This window comes from Anabrus simplex, chromosome 3, assembly GCF_040414725.1.
Source record: "Anabrus simplex isolate iqAnaSimp1 chromosome 3, ASM4041472v1, whole genome shotgun sequence".
In the NCBI taxonomy this organism is placed as follows: Eukaryota; Metazoa; Arthropoda; class Insecta; order Orthoptera; family Tettigoniidae; genus Anabrus; species Anabrus simplex.
Window position 1 is genome coordinate 297681986 of NC_090267.1, and position 13700 is coordinate 297695685.

At 39.4% G+C, this 13700-nt stretch overlaps 1 protein-coding gene across 1 annotated transcript in view; it reads right to left on the reverse strand.

The window, feature by feature from the left end:
* Window positions 1-13700, reverse strand: part of LOC136867248 (probable G-protein coupled receptor No18) — a 1741601-nt gene that overhangs the window by 465115 nt on the left and 1262786 nt on the right. The window contains exon 5 of the mRNA XM_068227059.1: window positions 5651-5713. The gene's annotated coding sequence lies outside the window, so the exon portion shown is untranslated. The remainder of the gene's footprint in view (window positions 1-5650; window positions 5714-13700) is intronic.

A 13700-nucleotide genomic window follows, 5' to 3' on the forward strand; every position in this document is an offset into this window, starting at 1 on the left:
CCAAAAATGAGTACCAGGTTAATTCCTGGGGGCAAAGGCGTCCGGGCGTAGAGCTAACCACTCTACCCCATCATGTGCCGAGTTTAACAATGGTGGAAGCCTTTACCTTCCACTCCTCCAAGGGCCTTCATGACCTGTATGGAGGTGACTTAGCTTTGCTTAATAGGAATCAATTAACACTAGAACAGTGAACTTAAAGAGCCTCCGTGGTTCAGGCTGCAGCGCGCCGGCCTCTCACCCGTGGGTTCCATGGTTCAAATCCCGGCAAATCCATGTGAGATTTGTGCTGGACAAAGCAGAGGCGGGACAGGATTTTCTCCAGGTACTCCGGTTTTCCCTGTCATCTTTAATTCTAGCAACACTCAGTTTTACAAGTTGCTCTTCTTTCATCGCACTGACACAGATAGGACTTACGGCGAAGGTGGGATAATAAAGCGCTAGCAGTCGGAAGGAAGCGGCCATGGCCTTAATTAAAGTACAGCCCCGAGCATTTGCCTGGTGTGAAAATGACAAACTACGAAAAAACATCTTTAGGTCCGCCGACGGTGGGGTTCGAACCCACTATCTCCCGAATACTGGATAACGGCCGCACTTAAGTGACTGCAACTATCGCGCACGGTCCAGCAACACTCTCCAAAATCATTTCATTTCATCTGTTAGTCATTAATCATTGCCCCAGAGGAGTGCGACAGGCTTCGGTAGCCGGGACAATTCTTATCCTCGCCGCCAGATGGGGCTTCATTCATTACATTCCTGGCCCGGTCGAATGACTCAAAACAGGCTGTGGATTTTCATTTTCACACTGAACTTTCAAGTGGTACTAAAGGCAGTTTTAGGAATATAAGAGTTCTAGATAGATAGATAGATAGATAGATAGATAGATAGATAGATAGATAGATAAAGCCTTTATTTTCTGTGGCGAAGTTAGGGCTCTTGGCCCTTTCTTACACTTAATCACACACATATTGTTATTATTCCATATAATGACAATGATTAATTTAAAATACCAAGAACTACAAATAACACTAATTTTTAAGACAAAAATATGAATATATACACGCAAAGAAGAAAGAAAGGAAAAGTAACTGCCTACATAATACAGGTTTGAAAAAAAATTCAATACACAACGAAAGAAATACGAATGTAAAACATACTAGTAAGCTTAATAAAAATATTAAATGAAATTTAACTGAATGTATCCTTGCGTGACTAGATCTAAGTTAAATACTGTACTTACTACTAGCTATTTTTAGGCTACTTCTACTTCGTAAATACAATATGGATGTTTTTAATTTAATTTAAATATCATATTAAACAAATATTTAATTTATTGTGCAATAATCTCATATCATTTTCACACACAATCACTCGTTCCACTCATACTGGTACTGTACCTTGCTGGAAGCACTTAACGAGGAACTGCTGGTAGGAGGTTTTAAATATACTTCTAGGCACAGAGGTAACCAAGGAACAGATACACAAATTGTAATTTTCATGTCGTTGTTTCTTGTAAGCCCCACCGATAGTGATACGTCCTGTGGCGACGATGGGAAAGGGCTAAGACTGGGGAGAAAGCAATCGTAGCCATAATAAGATACAGCCCCAGCAATTTCCTGGCTTGAAAGTGGGAAATACCGGGCGAGTTGGCCATGCGCGTAGAGACGCGCGACTGTGAGCTTGCATCCGGGAGATAGTAGGTTCGAATCCCACTATCGGCAGCGCTGAAAATGGTTTTCCGTGGTTTCCCATTTTCACACCAGGCAAATGCTGGGGCTGTACCTTAATTAAGGCCACGGCCGCTTCCTTTAAACTCCTAGGCCTTTCCTATCCCATCGTCGCCATAAGACCTATCTGTGTCGGTGCGACGTAAAGCCCCTAGCAAAAAAAATAAAATAGTGGGAAACCGCGAAAAACCATAGCCGGCACATTCAGATATTTATTCTTCCTCCTCCTCCCAGTCACACGAGTATTTTTAAAATAATAATAATAATAATAATAATAATAATAATAATAATAATAATAATAATAGTAAATAATAATAATATTGGCTTTATGACGCATTAACTATTTTCACACTATTTTAACAAATTTTTTCCAGCAAATACCAGAGAGCATGGTGAACTGTGAACACTAGGACTCCTAAGTCATATCATGTCTACGGGCATAAAAATCAACACTGATCTGTTCCACATTAATTAAAACTGAGATATCTCTGTGTAACTGAATAATTCAACGACTACGTCTGCCCAATGTGAAATAAAAGCCGCAGGAAGACAAGAGGGTATAGATTGCTTTGAATGCGCAAATGATATAGCTATAGTGACCGTAGTGACCAGCACATCTTTTGCTCCCGTGCACTTAGAAACTCTTACTCATACGCTGGACTGCGGGAAAATTAATTGTAATTCAATATTACTAATTACTGGTCAGAAGAATGTTTTGGAACTTACAATCGAATCTCGATATCGAACCTCCATTACTCGAATTTTAGTATCTCGAAGTAAAATTTTCCGGCGGTTTGTCCTATTTTTCACGTGTATTTATATGTCTCTTACTCGAAATTCGGCGACACGAATTTCTTAATTTCTCAATCATTTCCTCCCTTGAACCAAAAAATACTCTATAAGTCGAATTTTGTGCAACATTAACTGTGCAATGTGTGGTTTGTGAGGAACAGTTAACAAATAAGAGTTATAGTGATGCTGGGAGTTAATATGACGGGAACCACCGAAAAACTGTAAAATGAAATGTCGTATGGCTGTTAGTGCCGGGATATCCCAGGACGGGTTCGGCTCGCCAGGTGCAGGTCTCTCTATTTGACTCCCGTAGGCGACCTGCGCGTCTTGATGAGGATGAAATGATGATGAAGACAACACATACACCCAGCCCCCGTGCCACTGGAATTAACCAATTAAGGTTAAAATCCCCGACCCGGCCGGGAATGGAACCTGGGATCCTCTGAACCGAAGGCCAGTACGCTGACCGTTCAGCCAACGAGTCGAACACCGAAAAACTGCAACTTATAGTAATAGGAAAATCGGCGAAGCCTCGTTGTTTCTCGTGTGTGAATTAATTACCGGTCACATTGGAGAGCTCCATTTACGAATCTCGGCTGCGTGGTATTGACGAGAAGTTTCAACGTGAAGGGAGGAAAGGTTAACAGTAACAAACAGGTGTTAACGGAGGTATATTCCTTGTTTCACTACTGTATGTACTGTATCCTGTCTTCTAAAAAAGTTACTGTATAATTACAATTATAATTATAATTAAAGTGATTATAAGTAATTAGCCAACGGCCGTAGCCGTGTTGAAACACCGGATCCCGTGAGATCTCCGAAGTTAAGCAACATTGGGCGTGGTCAGGAGTTGGATGGGTTGCCACGCGCTGTTGGTGGGGGGTAAGGGAATGGAGGAGCGGAAAGGAACTAGCCAACCTACCGCACGTAAACTCCGGCTCAACAACACCTCTGCGGAGGTTCGGACCTGCCTTCGGGCAGAATAACCCTTACCTTACCATAAGTAATTAAGTATAAGTAATTATAATTAAAGTGATTCCGTAAAATAGAGTTAGTTTGTACATTTTTAAATACTGTTAAAAATAATGTATTCAGTATAAGCCTGTAGATACATATGATTCAATTATGTGCTGTACATACTCAAAAATGGCATTCTGTATATCTCGAAATTTTGATAACTCGAAATAAAATGTATCTCCCGAGGTGATTCGAGATATCGCGGTTTCACTGTATTTCAGTAAGACCTAGAATCATTTTTTTTTCACAATTTGCTTTACGACGCACCGACACAGATAAGTCTTGCGGCGACAATGTGATAGGAAAGGCCTAGGAATGCGAAGAAAGCGACCGTGGCCTTAATTAAGGTACAGACCCAGAATTTTCCTGGTGTGAAAATGGGAAACCACGTGAAACCATCTTCAGGACTGCCGACAGTGGGGTTAGAACCCCTACAATACTATTCGGTATTTTGAAGAGCTTCGTAAAACTTTTTATGCAGTTTGGAGTGTGTATTTGGAACTGCTAGTTGCTTTACGTCGCACCGACACGGATAGGTCTTATGGCGACAGGAAAGGGCTAGGAGTGGGAAGGAAGCGGCCGTGGCCTTAATTAAGGTACAGCCCTAGCATTTTCCTGTGTGAAAATGGGAAACCACGGAAAAACATTTTCAGGGCTGCCGACAGTGGGGTTCGAACCTACTATCTCCCGAATACTGGGTACTGGCCGCACTTAAGCGACTGCAGCTATCGACCTCGGTTATTTGGAACTGTACTGCAATATATTCATAATGTGCCGTTAAATGATCTACTCACTTGGCGCAGCCTTTATGGAAGCAAATATCTACCTACCTATTCTTCTTGACGCAGGTTCTTGACAGTCATCGTCAGGTAGTCGATGGGGGTAAGAAAGATATAATCTACGTAAAATAAAATATTCTAATTTTATAATTGAGATTTGTTTGAACTAAGCGAAACTTTTGAGGAAGAGAAGCTAAGAGAAAGTTACTGTGGTTTAAATGATGTGAAAACAAAAGGGAACAATCCATTTTTATAATTGTAAAAGAGTGAACACATGAATATATATTAACTCCTGAAGTCTACGTTTCACAGTACCTTGTATGGTTCCTTAACTTTAAATTAATGCCAACGAGAAAATAAAATAAGATTACAGTCTGATTCCAAGTGAATTTGCAGGTTAATGTGTTTTAATCCTGAAATTTTATTCTCCCGTCTTCGAGTATACTCGACTTAAATGAGTGAGCTCCAGAATGTGTTTCATAATAGGGGTCATCTAGCAATTGTATATCAACGCAGGATACTGAATCCGAATACTGTTCAAACTGACAGACATACACTTGTTCCATTGTTGACTACCCAGTAAAACGTAGACCAACTAAGAGGAACATCTAATGTGACTATATAAAAACTTGGACACCCATGGACCTCATATTGTTCATCTTCGTAAACGGCACATTCATTGCAATGATCATGCATATTGGAGTTAACCGTTTCGGGGTTAACTTGAAGCGTTACATGTTTTTTCATAACTGATCATTTAAATAAATACGAAGACTATCGTCAGCATAATTAATTTTTACATCGTTCGGGAGTACAAAAAGTAGTGGGGAATGTATATGGCATTGAACACTGCTAGGTATTATATTTTTAAAAAGGGAATGATTTTTCACTTTACCTGTATGCTTATTAATAATGAAGCTACAACATACAAACAAAAGTCAATCTCACAATAGTGATAATATAATATTGTTGGTTTTACGTCCCACTAACTACATTTGTGGTTTTCGGAGACGCCAAATGCCGGAATTTCGCTCCGCAGAGGTTCTTTTATTTGTCGATAAATTTACCGACAAGAAGGTGATGTATTTTATTACCTTGAAATACCACCGTATTGAGCCGCGGTCGAACCAGGCAACTTGAGCTCAGTAGGCGAGTACTCTACCACCCAAGCTACTCACACTGGATTTTGAAGGACACTTTCGAATCAAATGATCGTATGTGATGCAGATTATTCTCATTTGAAGGTTGGAGTGAAGCTATCTAACCTACTAGGCTATACCATTATTCTGCAGTGTGTGCTGTAATTTACAAATGTAGATCTGTTGAACGTATACTCACGTGATTTACCGGAGATGCTGACACTTGTCACATGACAGCCACGCAGCATGCAGCCAGGATGACCTGAAAGCACGTGTGATACGTGTAGTCTGGAATGGACATCACTTGCAAACACATTTTACCTTTTCATTTGTATACACAAAAAAGTGACAGGTAAAAACAGAAAGCATGAAATACGGAGGATGTATAACACAATGAAGTTATTACAGTGGATACACAGAACCAGAACTTGGCAACCAAAAATGGTATATTATTTTATTCAGAGGAGGTTCTTTTTTGTCACAATTTTCTCCCTCCCCCCACCCTCTCTCTCTCTCTCTCTCTCTCTCTCTCTTTAGTAGTTTCACTCATGACTGCGTATCGTGAGTCAAGAACTTTGTTGCTTTGCTCACAAGTTGATGGCATTCTGTAGAAATTCTGTACCATCTTGCGTTTTCCGGACAGTAGTTCTCCATGGTAAGTTAGTGATTTATCTTATTTAATCAGCTCACCTTTTTAGAACCTGTCTCGTGACTTTTTGCCATAAAATTTCCTTGAAAGATTATTTTTTTATGATCATCCTTTCTCCTCATAACATGATCAAAGAATTGCAGTGTTTTCTAGTATGTGCCTATAACTTGGTCCTTCACTGCAAATTCCTTGATGCCAGAATCATTTGTTCACCGGGATGGCCATGGTATTCGCAAAATCCTTCTCCAACACCACATTTTGTTGGCGTTGATTCGATTTATGTCCTTAGCTTTTATGATCCAAGTTTGGAATCCAGCAAGATCGAGAAGACAGGTGAGTGGATTAGTCTTTTCTTCGTCGTACTCATTGCTATTGCTCTATCTTTCATAACACAGGTCATTTAGCAATTGTATATCAACGCAGGACACTGAATCCGAATACTCTAAATTTGCCACAGCTGTTCGTCCCAGTAAGATACGACGCTTGGTTTTTTTCACAACTATCTGTATCCTCGATTGTTTGAACCCAGATAAGCAAATTGACAAATTCTTTGGAGGCTGTTTAGGATTTTTAATTACTTCATATTTAGGAATATATCAAGAGATATTATCGATATTGAAATTTCAATTTTTAATTACTTCATATTTAGGAATATATCAAGAGATATTATCGATATTGAAATTTCAATTTTAATTTGTCATTATAAGTCAATAATAAAAATACAGGCCTCCGTGGCTCAGGCGGCAGTGTGCCGGCCTCTCACCACTGGGTTCCGTGGTTCAAATCCCGGTCACTCCATGTGAGATTTGTGCTGGACAAAGCGGTAGCAGGACAGGTTTTCACCGAGTATTCCGGTTTTCCCCGTCATATTTCATTCCAGAAACACTCTCCACTATCATTTCACGTCATCTGTCAGTCATTAATCATTGCCCCAGGGGCAGGCATCGGCATCCGAAACAATTCCTATCCTCGCCGCAAGATGGCGGCTTCATTCATTCCATCCCTGACCCGGTCACTGACTGGAAAACAGGTTTTAGGCTTTCATTTTCAATAAAAATACAGTCATTGTTTGCGAAATATTACTCATGCTCTAAAGACAGGATAACACCAGCAACAAGGAAGAGTAGCCCTACTATACTGGCCACACCTCGGAAATCTTCGAATCAATCTACTAGCCGTGCCCATTTATTGAGTCATATGGCCGGCATTCAGTATAGTCTAAATAGTATGCTTCTTCACCTAACCTTTAAATCCTTTATCAGATCTGCTATAACTTGCGGACGCATCGCTGTCTGTACAGCGTATCCTGACTTCCCATTTAAGAAACGATGTTATGATTCCTTAACTCAAAGAGGAGAATTGCTAGAATTATGGTTTGAAGCTGTTATCTCGCTATAAGTGAGCTGGTGGTAATAATTTGCATGAATTAACTTGACCGGCTCTTTAGTATATGTTTCGATGATCTCTACGAATATGGAAATAGAAAAGATAAACCTGGGACTTCAAAGTTTTGCGTACGACAAAAGTTGTTGGAAATTATATTCCGAATTAATTATTTAATATTTTTTTGTGAAATACATGTTCAGTGAGGTACTTAGCATCCGTATTCCGTGCTTCATCATGATACAAGTTTTCATTTCTTAATTTAGGAACAAAATAAGAAATAAAAAAATCAGGTTACTTAATCGTGCTATTTTGCAATTGAGTAGCCTAAAATTGTTTAATTTAACATTCTCAGTCCTAATGGGAATTTATGTTTTGATCAGAATACATCCTATTGTGCAACGGAGACCTTCCTTAGCCAAGACACCAAGTTTTATCACATTATGCTTGGGAGTTTATACGTATAGATATAAATCACGGAAATAAATATATTACACTTCATTTTTTCTACACACAATTGATACGAGTATAAAAGATTCTCACTAAAGTACAGAAACAAATCATGTTTTATTTAAATAGATATAGTCAATAAGAAAAATATACTAACAGACAATGAGTTAACTTTGAAATATATTTCAAACCCTTTTTTGCATTTCTTCACCCATGGTACAACTTGTTAGAGATGCTGACCATGTGGTGCAATTTGGATTAGGCATTCCTTTCTCTCACTTACTCCATGTCCATGGTTAGCGTGCTGGCCTTTGGTCAGAGAGGTCCCGGGTTCGATTCCCGGCAGGGTCGGGAATTTTAACCATAATTGGTTAATTTCGCTGGCACGGGGACTGGGTGTATGTGACGTCTTCATCATCATTTCATTCTCATCACGACGCGCAGGTCGCCTACAGGAGTCAAATCAATAGACCTGCACCTGGCGAGCCGAACATGTCCTCGGACACTCCCGGCACTAAAAGCCATACGCCATTTCATTTCACTTACTCCATCTCTAACTCTATTTCTTTTCATACTCCCTAAGTCAACATTCTAAAAAAAAAATTGGCTCAGTTAGGCCCGCTTGCCGATGTGACTGCTGCCCAGACAAATATCGGAGTGACAGGTAATCAGCCTGAAAACATCCTCAGTCGTTTCCTCAACTGGTCTCACGAGGCTGAGTGAACCCATTTCCAGTCCTCGGTCAAGATTTAACATTCTTGCCTAACCGGAAATCGAGTACGAATCCTACAGGTAAGAGGCAGGTACGCTACTAGGCTGGCTTGTTATTTATTGACCCCGCTGTAATTACGACCCCGGGTCAGTGGCCGTCATAACGTTTGCTGATGGATCACGTCATCTCTTGACGCAATAATGTCATTCTAAAAGGGTGCAGATGATGGGAATCTAATGAAGTCGACCTGCTGGCAACGAATTTGAATCGACGGTAAAGACGGCAAAGTGAATTAAATGCCTAGTACAACGGTGTTTTATGTCCATGAATCCTCCATGAGAGCTAAGCACGAAAATGTAGGGTGTGGTTTCTCCAGAGGGAATCGCGGCCACAAGGGATTGTGGCAGACTGGATGTCTCAGGGGACGACATTCTAACGCATATTGGTGTTGCTCATTTTAATTTCAAGACCGTAGACTTCACAAATAGAATAAAGGTAATTAAGGAAACGAGGTGCAAGCGTTAATGTCGAATGAGAAGCAGCCAATGCCAGTGTGTGCGCGGTGCAGTGCTGCCCAGCTAAGTTGGCAATAGCGTACAGCGTGAGTCCAGCAGATAACACAAATAAAATTGTCAGATAATAATCTTACCTTGTTGTTGTTAATACTTGAATTGGTTACATCATCTCAATATGATATTAACACTTGCAGTGCATTAAGTCATGTCCTATTGTAGGGTTTGTCAACAAGGAAGCCATTTTTTCCAATATCGATACAGTTAATAGAATTTAACATGCATGTCATGGTGCTCTAAGTGTTGCATTTCGTGTTTCGATTGCCTGGAAAGCTTATAAATGCTGCTATAGTAGGGTGATGAAGTTGTCCCATTCGGATAACCGATTTAAGAATTCCAGCTCTGAGAAAGGTTTTGCTGGTAAGGTATATTTACAAACTGGACCAGTAAGTCCGGGTCGTGTAGCAGTGGCCGATTGTAACCACAGGAATTAACTTTGTACTCATTTCTGGTGTAGGCTGAGTGAACCTCAGGTCCATGTGCCTCTTCAGAAATGGACATTTCGTTTCTAAACTTTCAGACTTCTTGACGGGGAATTAACGCATATTGGTGTTGCTCATTTTAACTTCAGACCATAGACTTCACAAATTGAATAAAGGTAATTAAGAAAACGAGGTGCCCAGTTAAGCTGCAAGTGTTAATAGCATATTGAGGTGATGTAACCAATTCAAGTATTAATAACAACAAGGTAAGATTATTATCTGACAATTTTGTTTGTGTTATTCTGTGCTGGACTCACGCTGTACGCTACTGCCTAGCAGTAGAGGTGGGATCCCTCGCTGAGTCCGGATGATTTGCGTTTAATAAGAGACTACCTGAACCTCATTAGATCCAGATAGGACAAGTAAGCGCTGATAGCTTGTGGTAATTGTTTTAAGAGGATGTATAACAAACCATTCCACCCTAATACGAATGTTCCGATGACCTTGAAGTTAGGCCCCTCAAATTTACAATCTTCATCATAACATAAATCAGAGGAAAAATTGAAGAGCACTGAATCTTTAAATAATGGGGATATCAAGACGAAATAAAATAAAATGAAGTAGAATGGCCTCAGAGCGGGTGAAAATGAATGATACTACAGACCTCGTAAACCTAATACCGCGGATGCGAGAAGAGAATGACTGTTGACTGAGAGAGGTTGAATAAGAAAGCTGACATCGAGGAGGCTGGCACAAATAAAGTGAGTGACAGCAATTCAAATCTAAGATATAGGCCTTGCGTTCGCCATTCTACGGTCTCAATTTAAGAAACCCGACAGGCATGCTGGGATACGTGTTGAACTAAATTTATAACAGTCGCTCATGTGTGCTGAGGTTACCTTACAAAGTAGAATAATGTGATACAGAGTCTGTCTCTGTGGTGTAGTGGTTCGTGTGATAACCTACCACCCCCGGAGGCCCGGGTTTGATTCCTGGCTCTGCCACGAAATTTGAAAAGGTGCACGAGGACTGGAACGGGGTCCACTCAGCCTCGGTAGGTCAGATGAGTAGAGGTTTTGCGATTCTCACTTCAGCCATCCTCGAAGTAGTTTTCCATGGTTTTCCACTTCGCCTCCAGGCAAATGCCGGAATGGTACCTAACTCCAATGGCCGCTTCCTACCCTCTTCCTTGCCTATCCGTTTCAAACTTCCAATCCCCCTTGTTAAGCATAGCAGGCGGGGACGCCTGGGCGAGGTACTGGTCCTCTATCCGAGTTGTATCCTCATGTATCCCCGACCAAATGTCTCACGCTCCAGGACACTGCCCTTGAAGCGGTAGCGGTGGGATTCCTCGCTGAGTTCGGAGGAAAAACCAACCCTGGAATGTAAGCGGATTATAAGCCTATATTTAAAACAAATTGATACAGACAGTATGAACAGTATATTTGTGCCTAAATGCACAGAATATAGTAACAGCACATGATATATCAGTTATCTTCACTATTTTGTACTTTATTGCCTTTCTACACTTATTCTACAAGCTTACGTAAATGAACTACGCAACTCCATAAACATCTACTTGAAGTGTCGTCAATTGTCCTTCCTACCTTGAAATAATTTATAGCTGTGTCTAACAAGTATCACCTTAGTCTCCTTCTGCTTTCCTCACCCTTCTTTACCAAATATATATCTCTCCTAATTGACCTCCTTCATTTACCTTACATGAAGCTACCTTTGAAACGATACACATGCACAGCTTCCTCCATCGAGTTATTTCTAACTTAGCCTTTCTCTCGTCTCTGCGAGAGCTTACCCGCCGATGTTCCCACCTTTTTATGCAGCAGTAATTTTCGCGACTTTCCTCCCTGAAACTTTCAGATTATAAATATTCCGAGTATCAACTCCCGTACGAAAAAGTTAGTCTAAAAACAGAGAAAATTTCATCGGGGAGCTCATTTCTTTCTTGGAGAATACCGTTCATCGCAACTGCGGACTCATTGCACTAGTTTTGCTACACCTTGATTTGATTTCGTTTACTACACCATTCTAGGAGAATACCCAGCCTAATTAATTGAAATGATCCATATCTACTTGCTACATCCTCTTAAGTTTCTTCCACGTCAGTCGTGGAAATGTTAATTTTCATATCATACTCGCAGCATTTTTCATTAATTTCCAACTTACTTGTATTATATTGGTAGCTTTCAGCACAATTTGCCGTTAAGTTTAGGACGTGCTAAATTTCCACCGAACTTAATCCTTCCCCCACTGAAAATCGTAAAAGAAGTTAGTGGGACGGAAAAGCAATTAAGAATCCTCCCCCTGTCATTTCTACCTTTCTGTAAGTTAAGAACCGTAATGCAGCCTTTTCTAACCATTGTAACTACTTTGAACCGTAAGCTAATTGTAGTACCATCAACTCTAACTGCAGTCAGGCTAGCAATATAATTGTCATTGATTACTTCTAATAGCTACACCTCGTCCCAGAATTCCCCAGTATGTCCAACATCATCTACCTTGGTACTCTGTCATGTCTTCTCTAGTTCTACGAAACACAGGCACCACAGTATATTCCTCAGGTAAAACTGTTACATTACTTGACGCACACTGAAAATCTGATCCTGACAGCTCTGCCGTGATTTGAAAACGCTCTGATTTCTAAAGTGCATCGACAATATTGTTCCTTCACGTCATAACATATTGGCGCTATTTTGCTTTTATCCAATCGAAAATATCGTACGAAAATGCCATGCTAACCCTATCACTCTATGAAACCATTTCATCCCTTCCATCCATCTACATTTCAATATTTCAGATCTAATTGCATCTATTCCTATCGCTTTATTACCGAAATGTATCAATCATTCTCTCCATTTCTCTGAGGGTACGTTAATTACCTTCATTGTTCTTCTCCCATTAATTTCAGTTGTTCGGGAGTTGAATAGGAATGTTGTTTAATTTTTTTTACTCATCTTATTTTTGATTGCCCATTCTTCAGCAAATATAGATATATTTTGGAACAACACTTAAATTGTTGTACAGTTATATTAGTCAAAACTATTTTTAGGATATTTCACAAGATCTGTTGTTTGAGAGAATTTTTTAAGTTTATTCAGTTTATTAAAAAAAAAATAATGATAGTTTTACTTTTCTCCCAGTTTAATTAATTGTGTGTGTAAGCACTCACTTCAAAAATTTTGTGTTATATGTTTGTAATATTTAAGGTAACTAGTTATAATCTACAGCCCTAATATGCTAGACAAAGTAGGGCTTTTTTCATGGATAATAAATAAATAAATAAATAAATATGTTTTTATATCTAGCTGATTTCCAAATATTCCTTTCACCTTTCAAGTAATTCCCTCGGCTCTACATACTTACCCTAAAAGCTATTAATTTCCCTTCCCCCTCCCTTTAAAATTCGTTATTACTGTCCAGAATGTTATCCCTGATTTCTGACGTATAATTTACGGTTTATTTCCTAAATCATCCCATGTTTTCTCTATGGACTCTACGATTTAATTTCGCAGTATTGCATTAATCCTTGTTGATTTTTATATCTATTCAATTCAACATCTATAATTACAAAGAATAAAAATTTGCGGGAAATGCAACCCCAAAATTGAGCACTCAAGATTATTATTTTTATGATTGGAAGTGTTAGAATAAGTCAACAGTAATTACAAGCCACAACGGCGTGAAAAAATGAAACTTGAAATGATAAAATTGAAAACAAAGGATCAGGTCATCATAAGTTTTCAATAACTTGTTACAACATAATTTATGATCTTCCTGAATTTCCTAATAAAGTAAAAATAATTGTTATGTGGTGTGTGGTTATTATTGCATTCATCTAGCATTCCCTACTACAGAAGTAGTCATCTCACATTCCCAATGTTATGCTTTTATATCTCGTAGAATAATACTGTTTATGTTATTAAAATGTGTTAGAATATAACAAGGATTATACCGCTGTAATAATGAGTATTAAGGTACGAACAGCCTCTATATAATGATGTGCGTAACCAAAAGAGCCAAATATTGAATATTAAATATTTAGA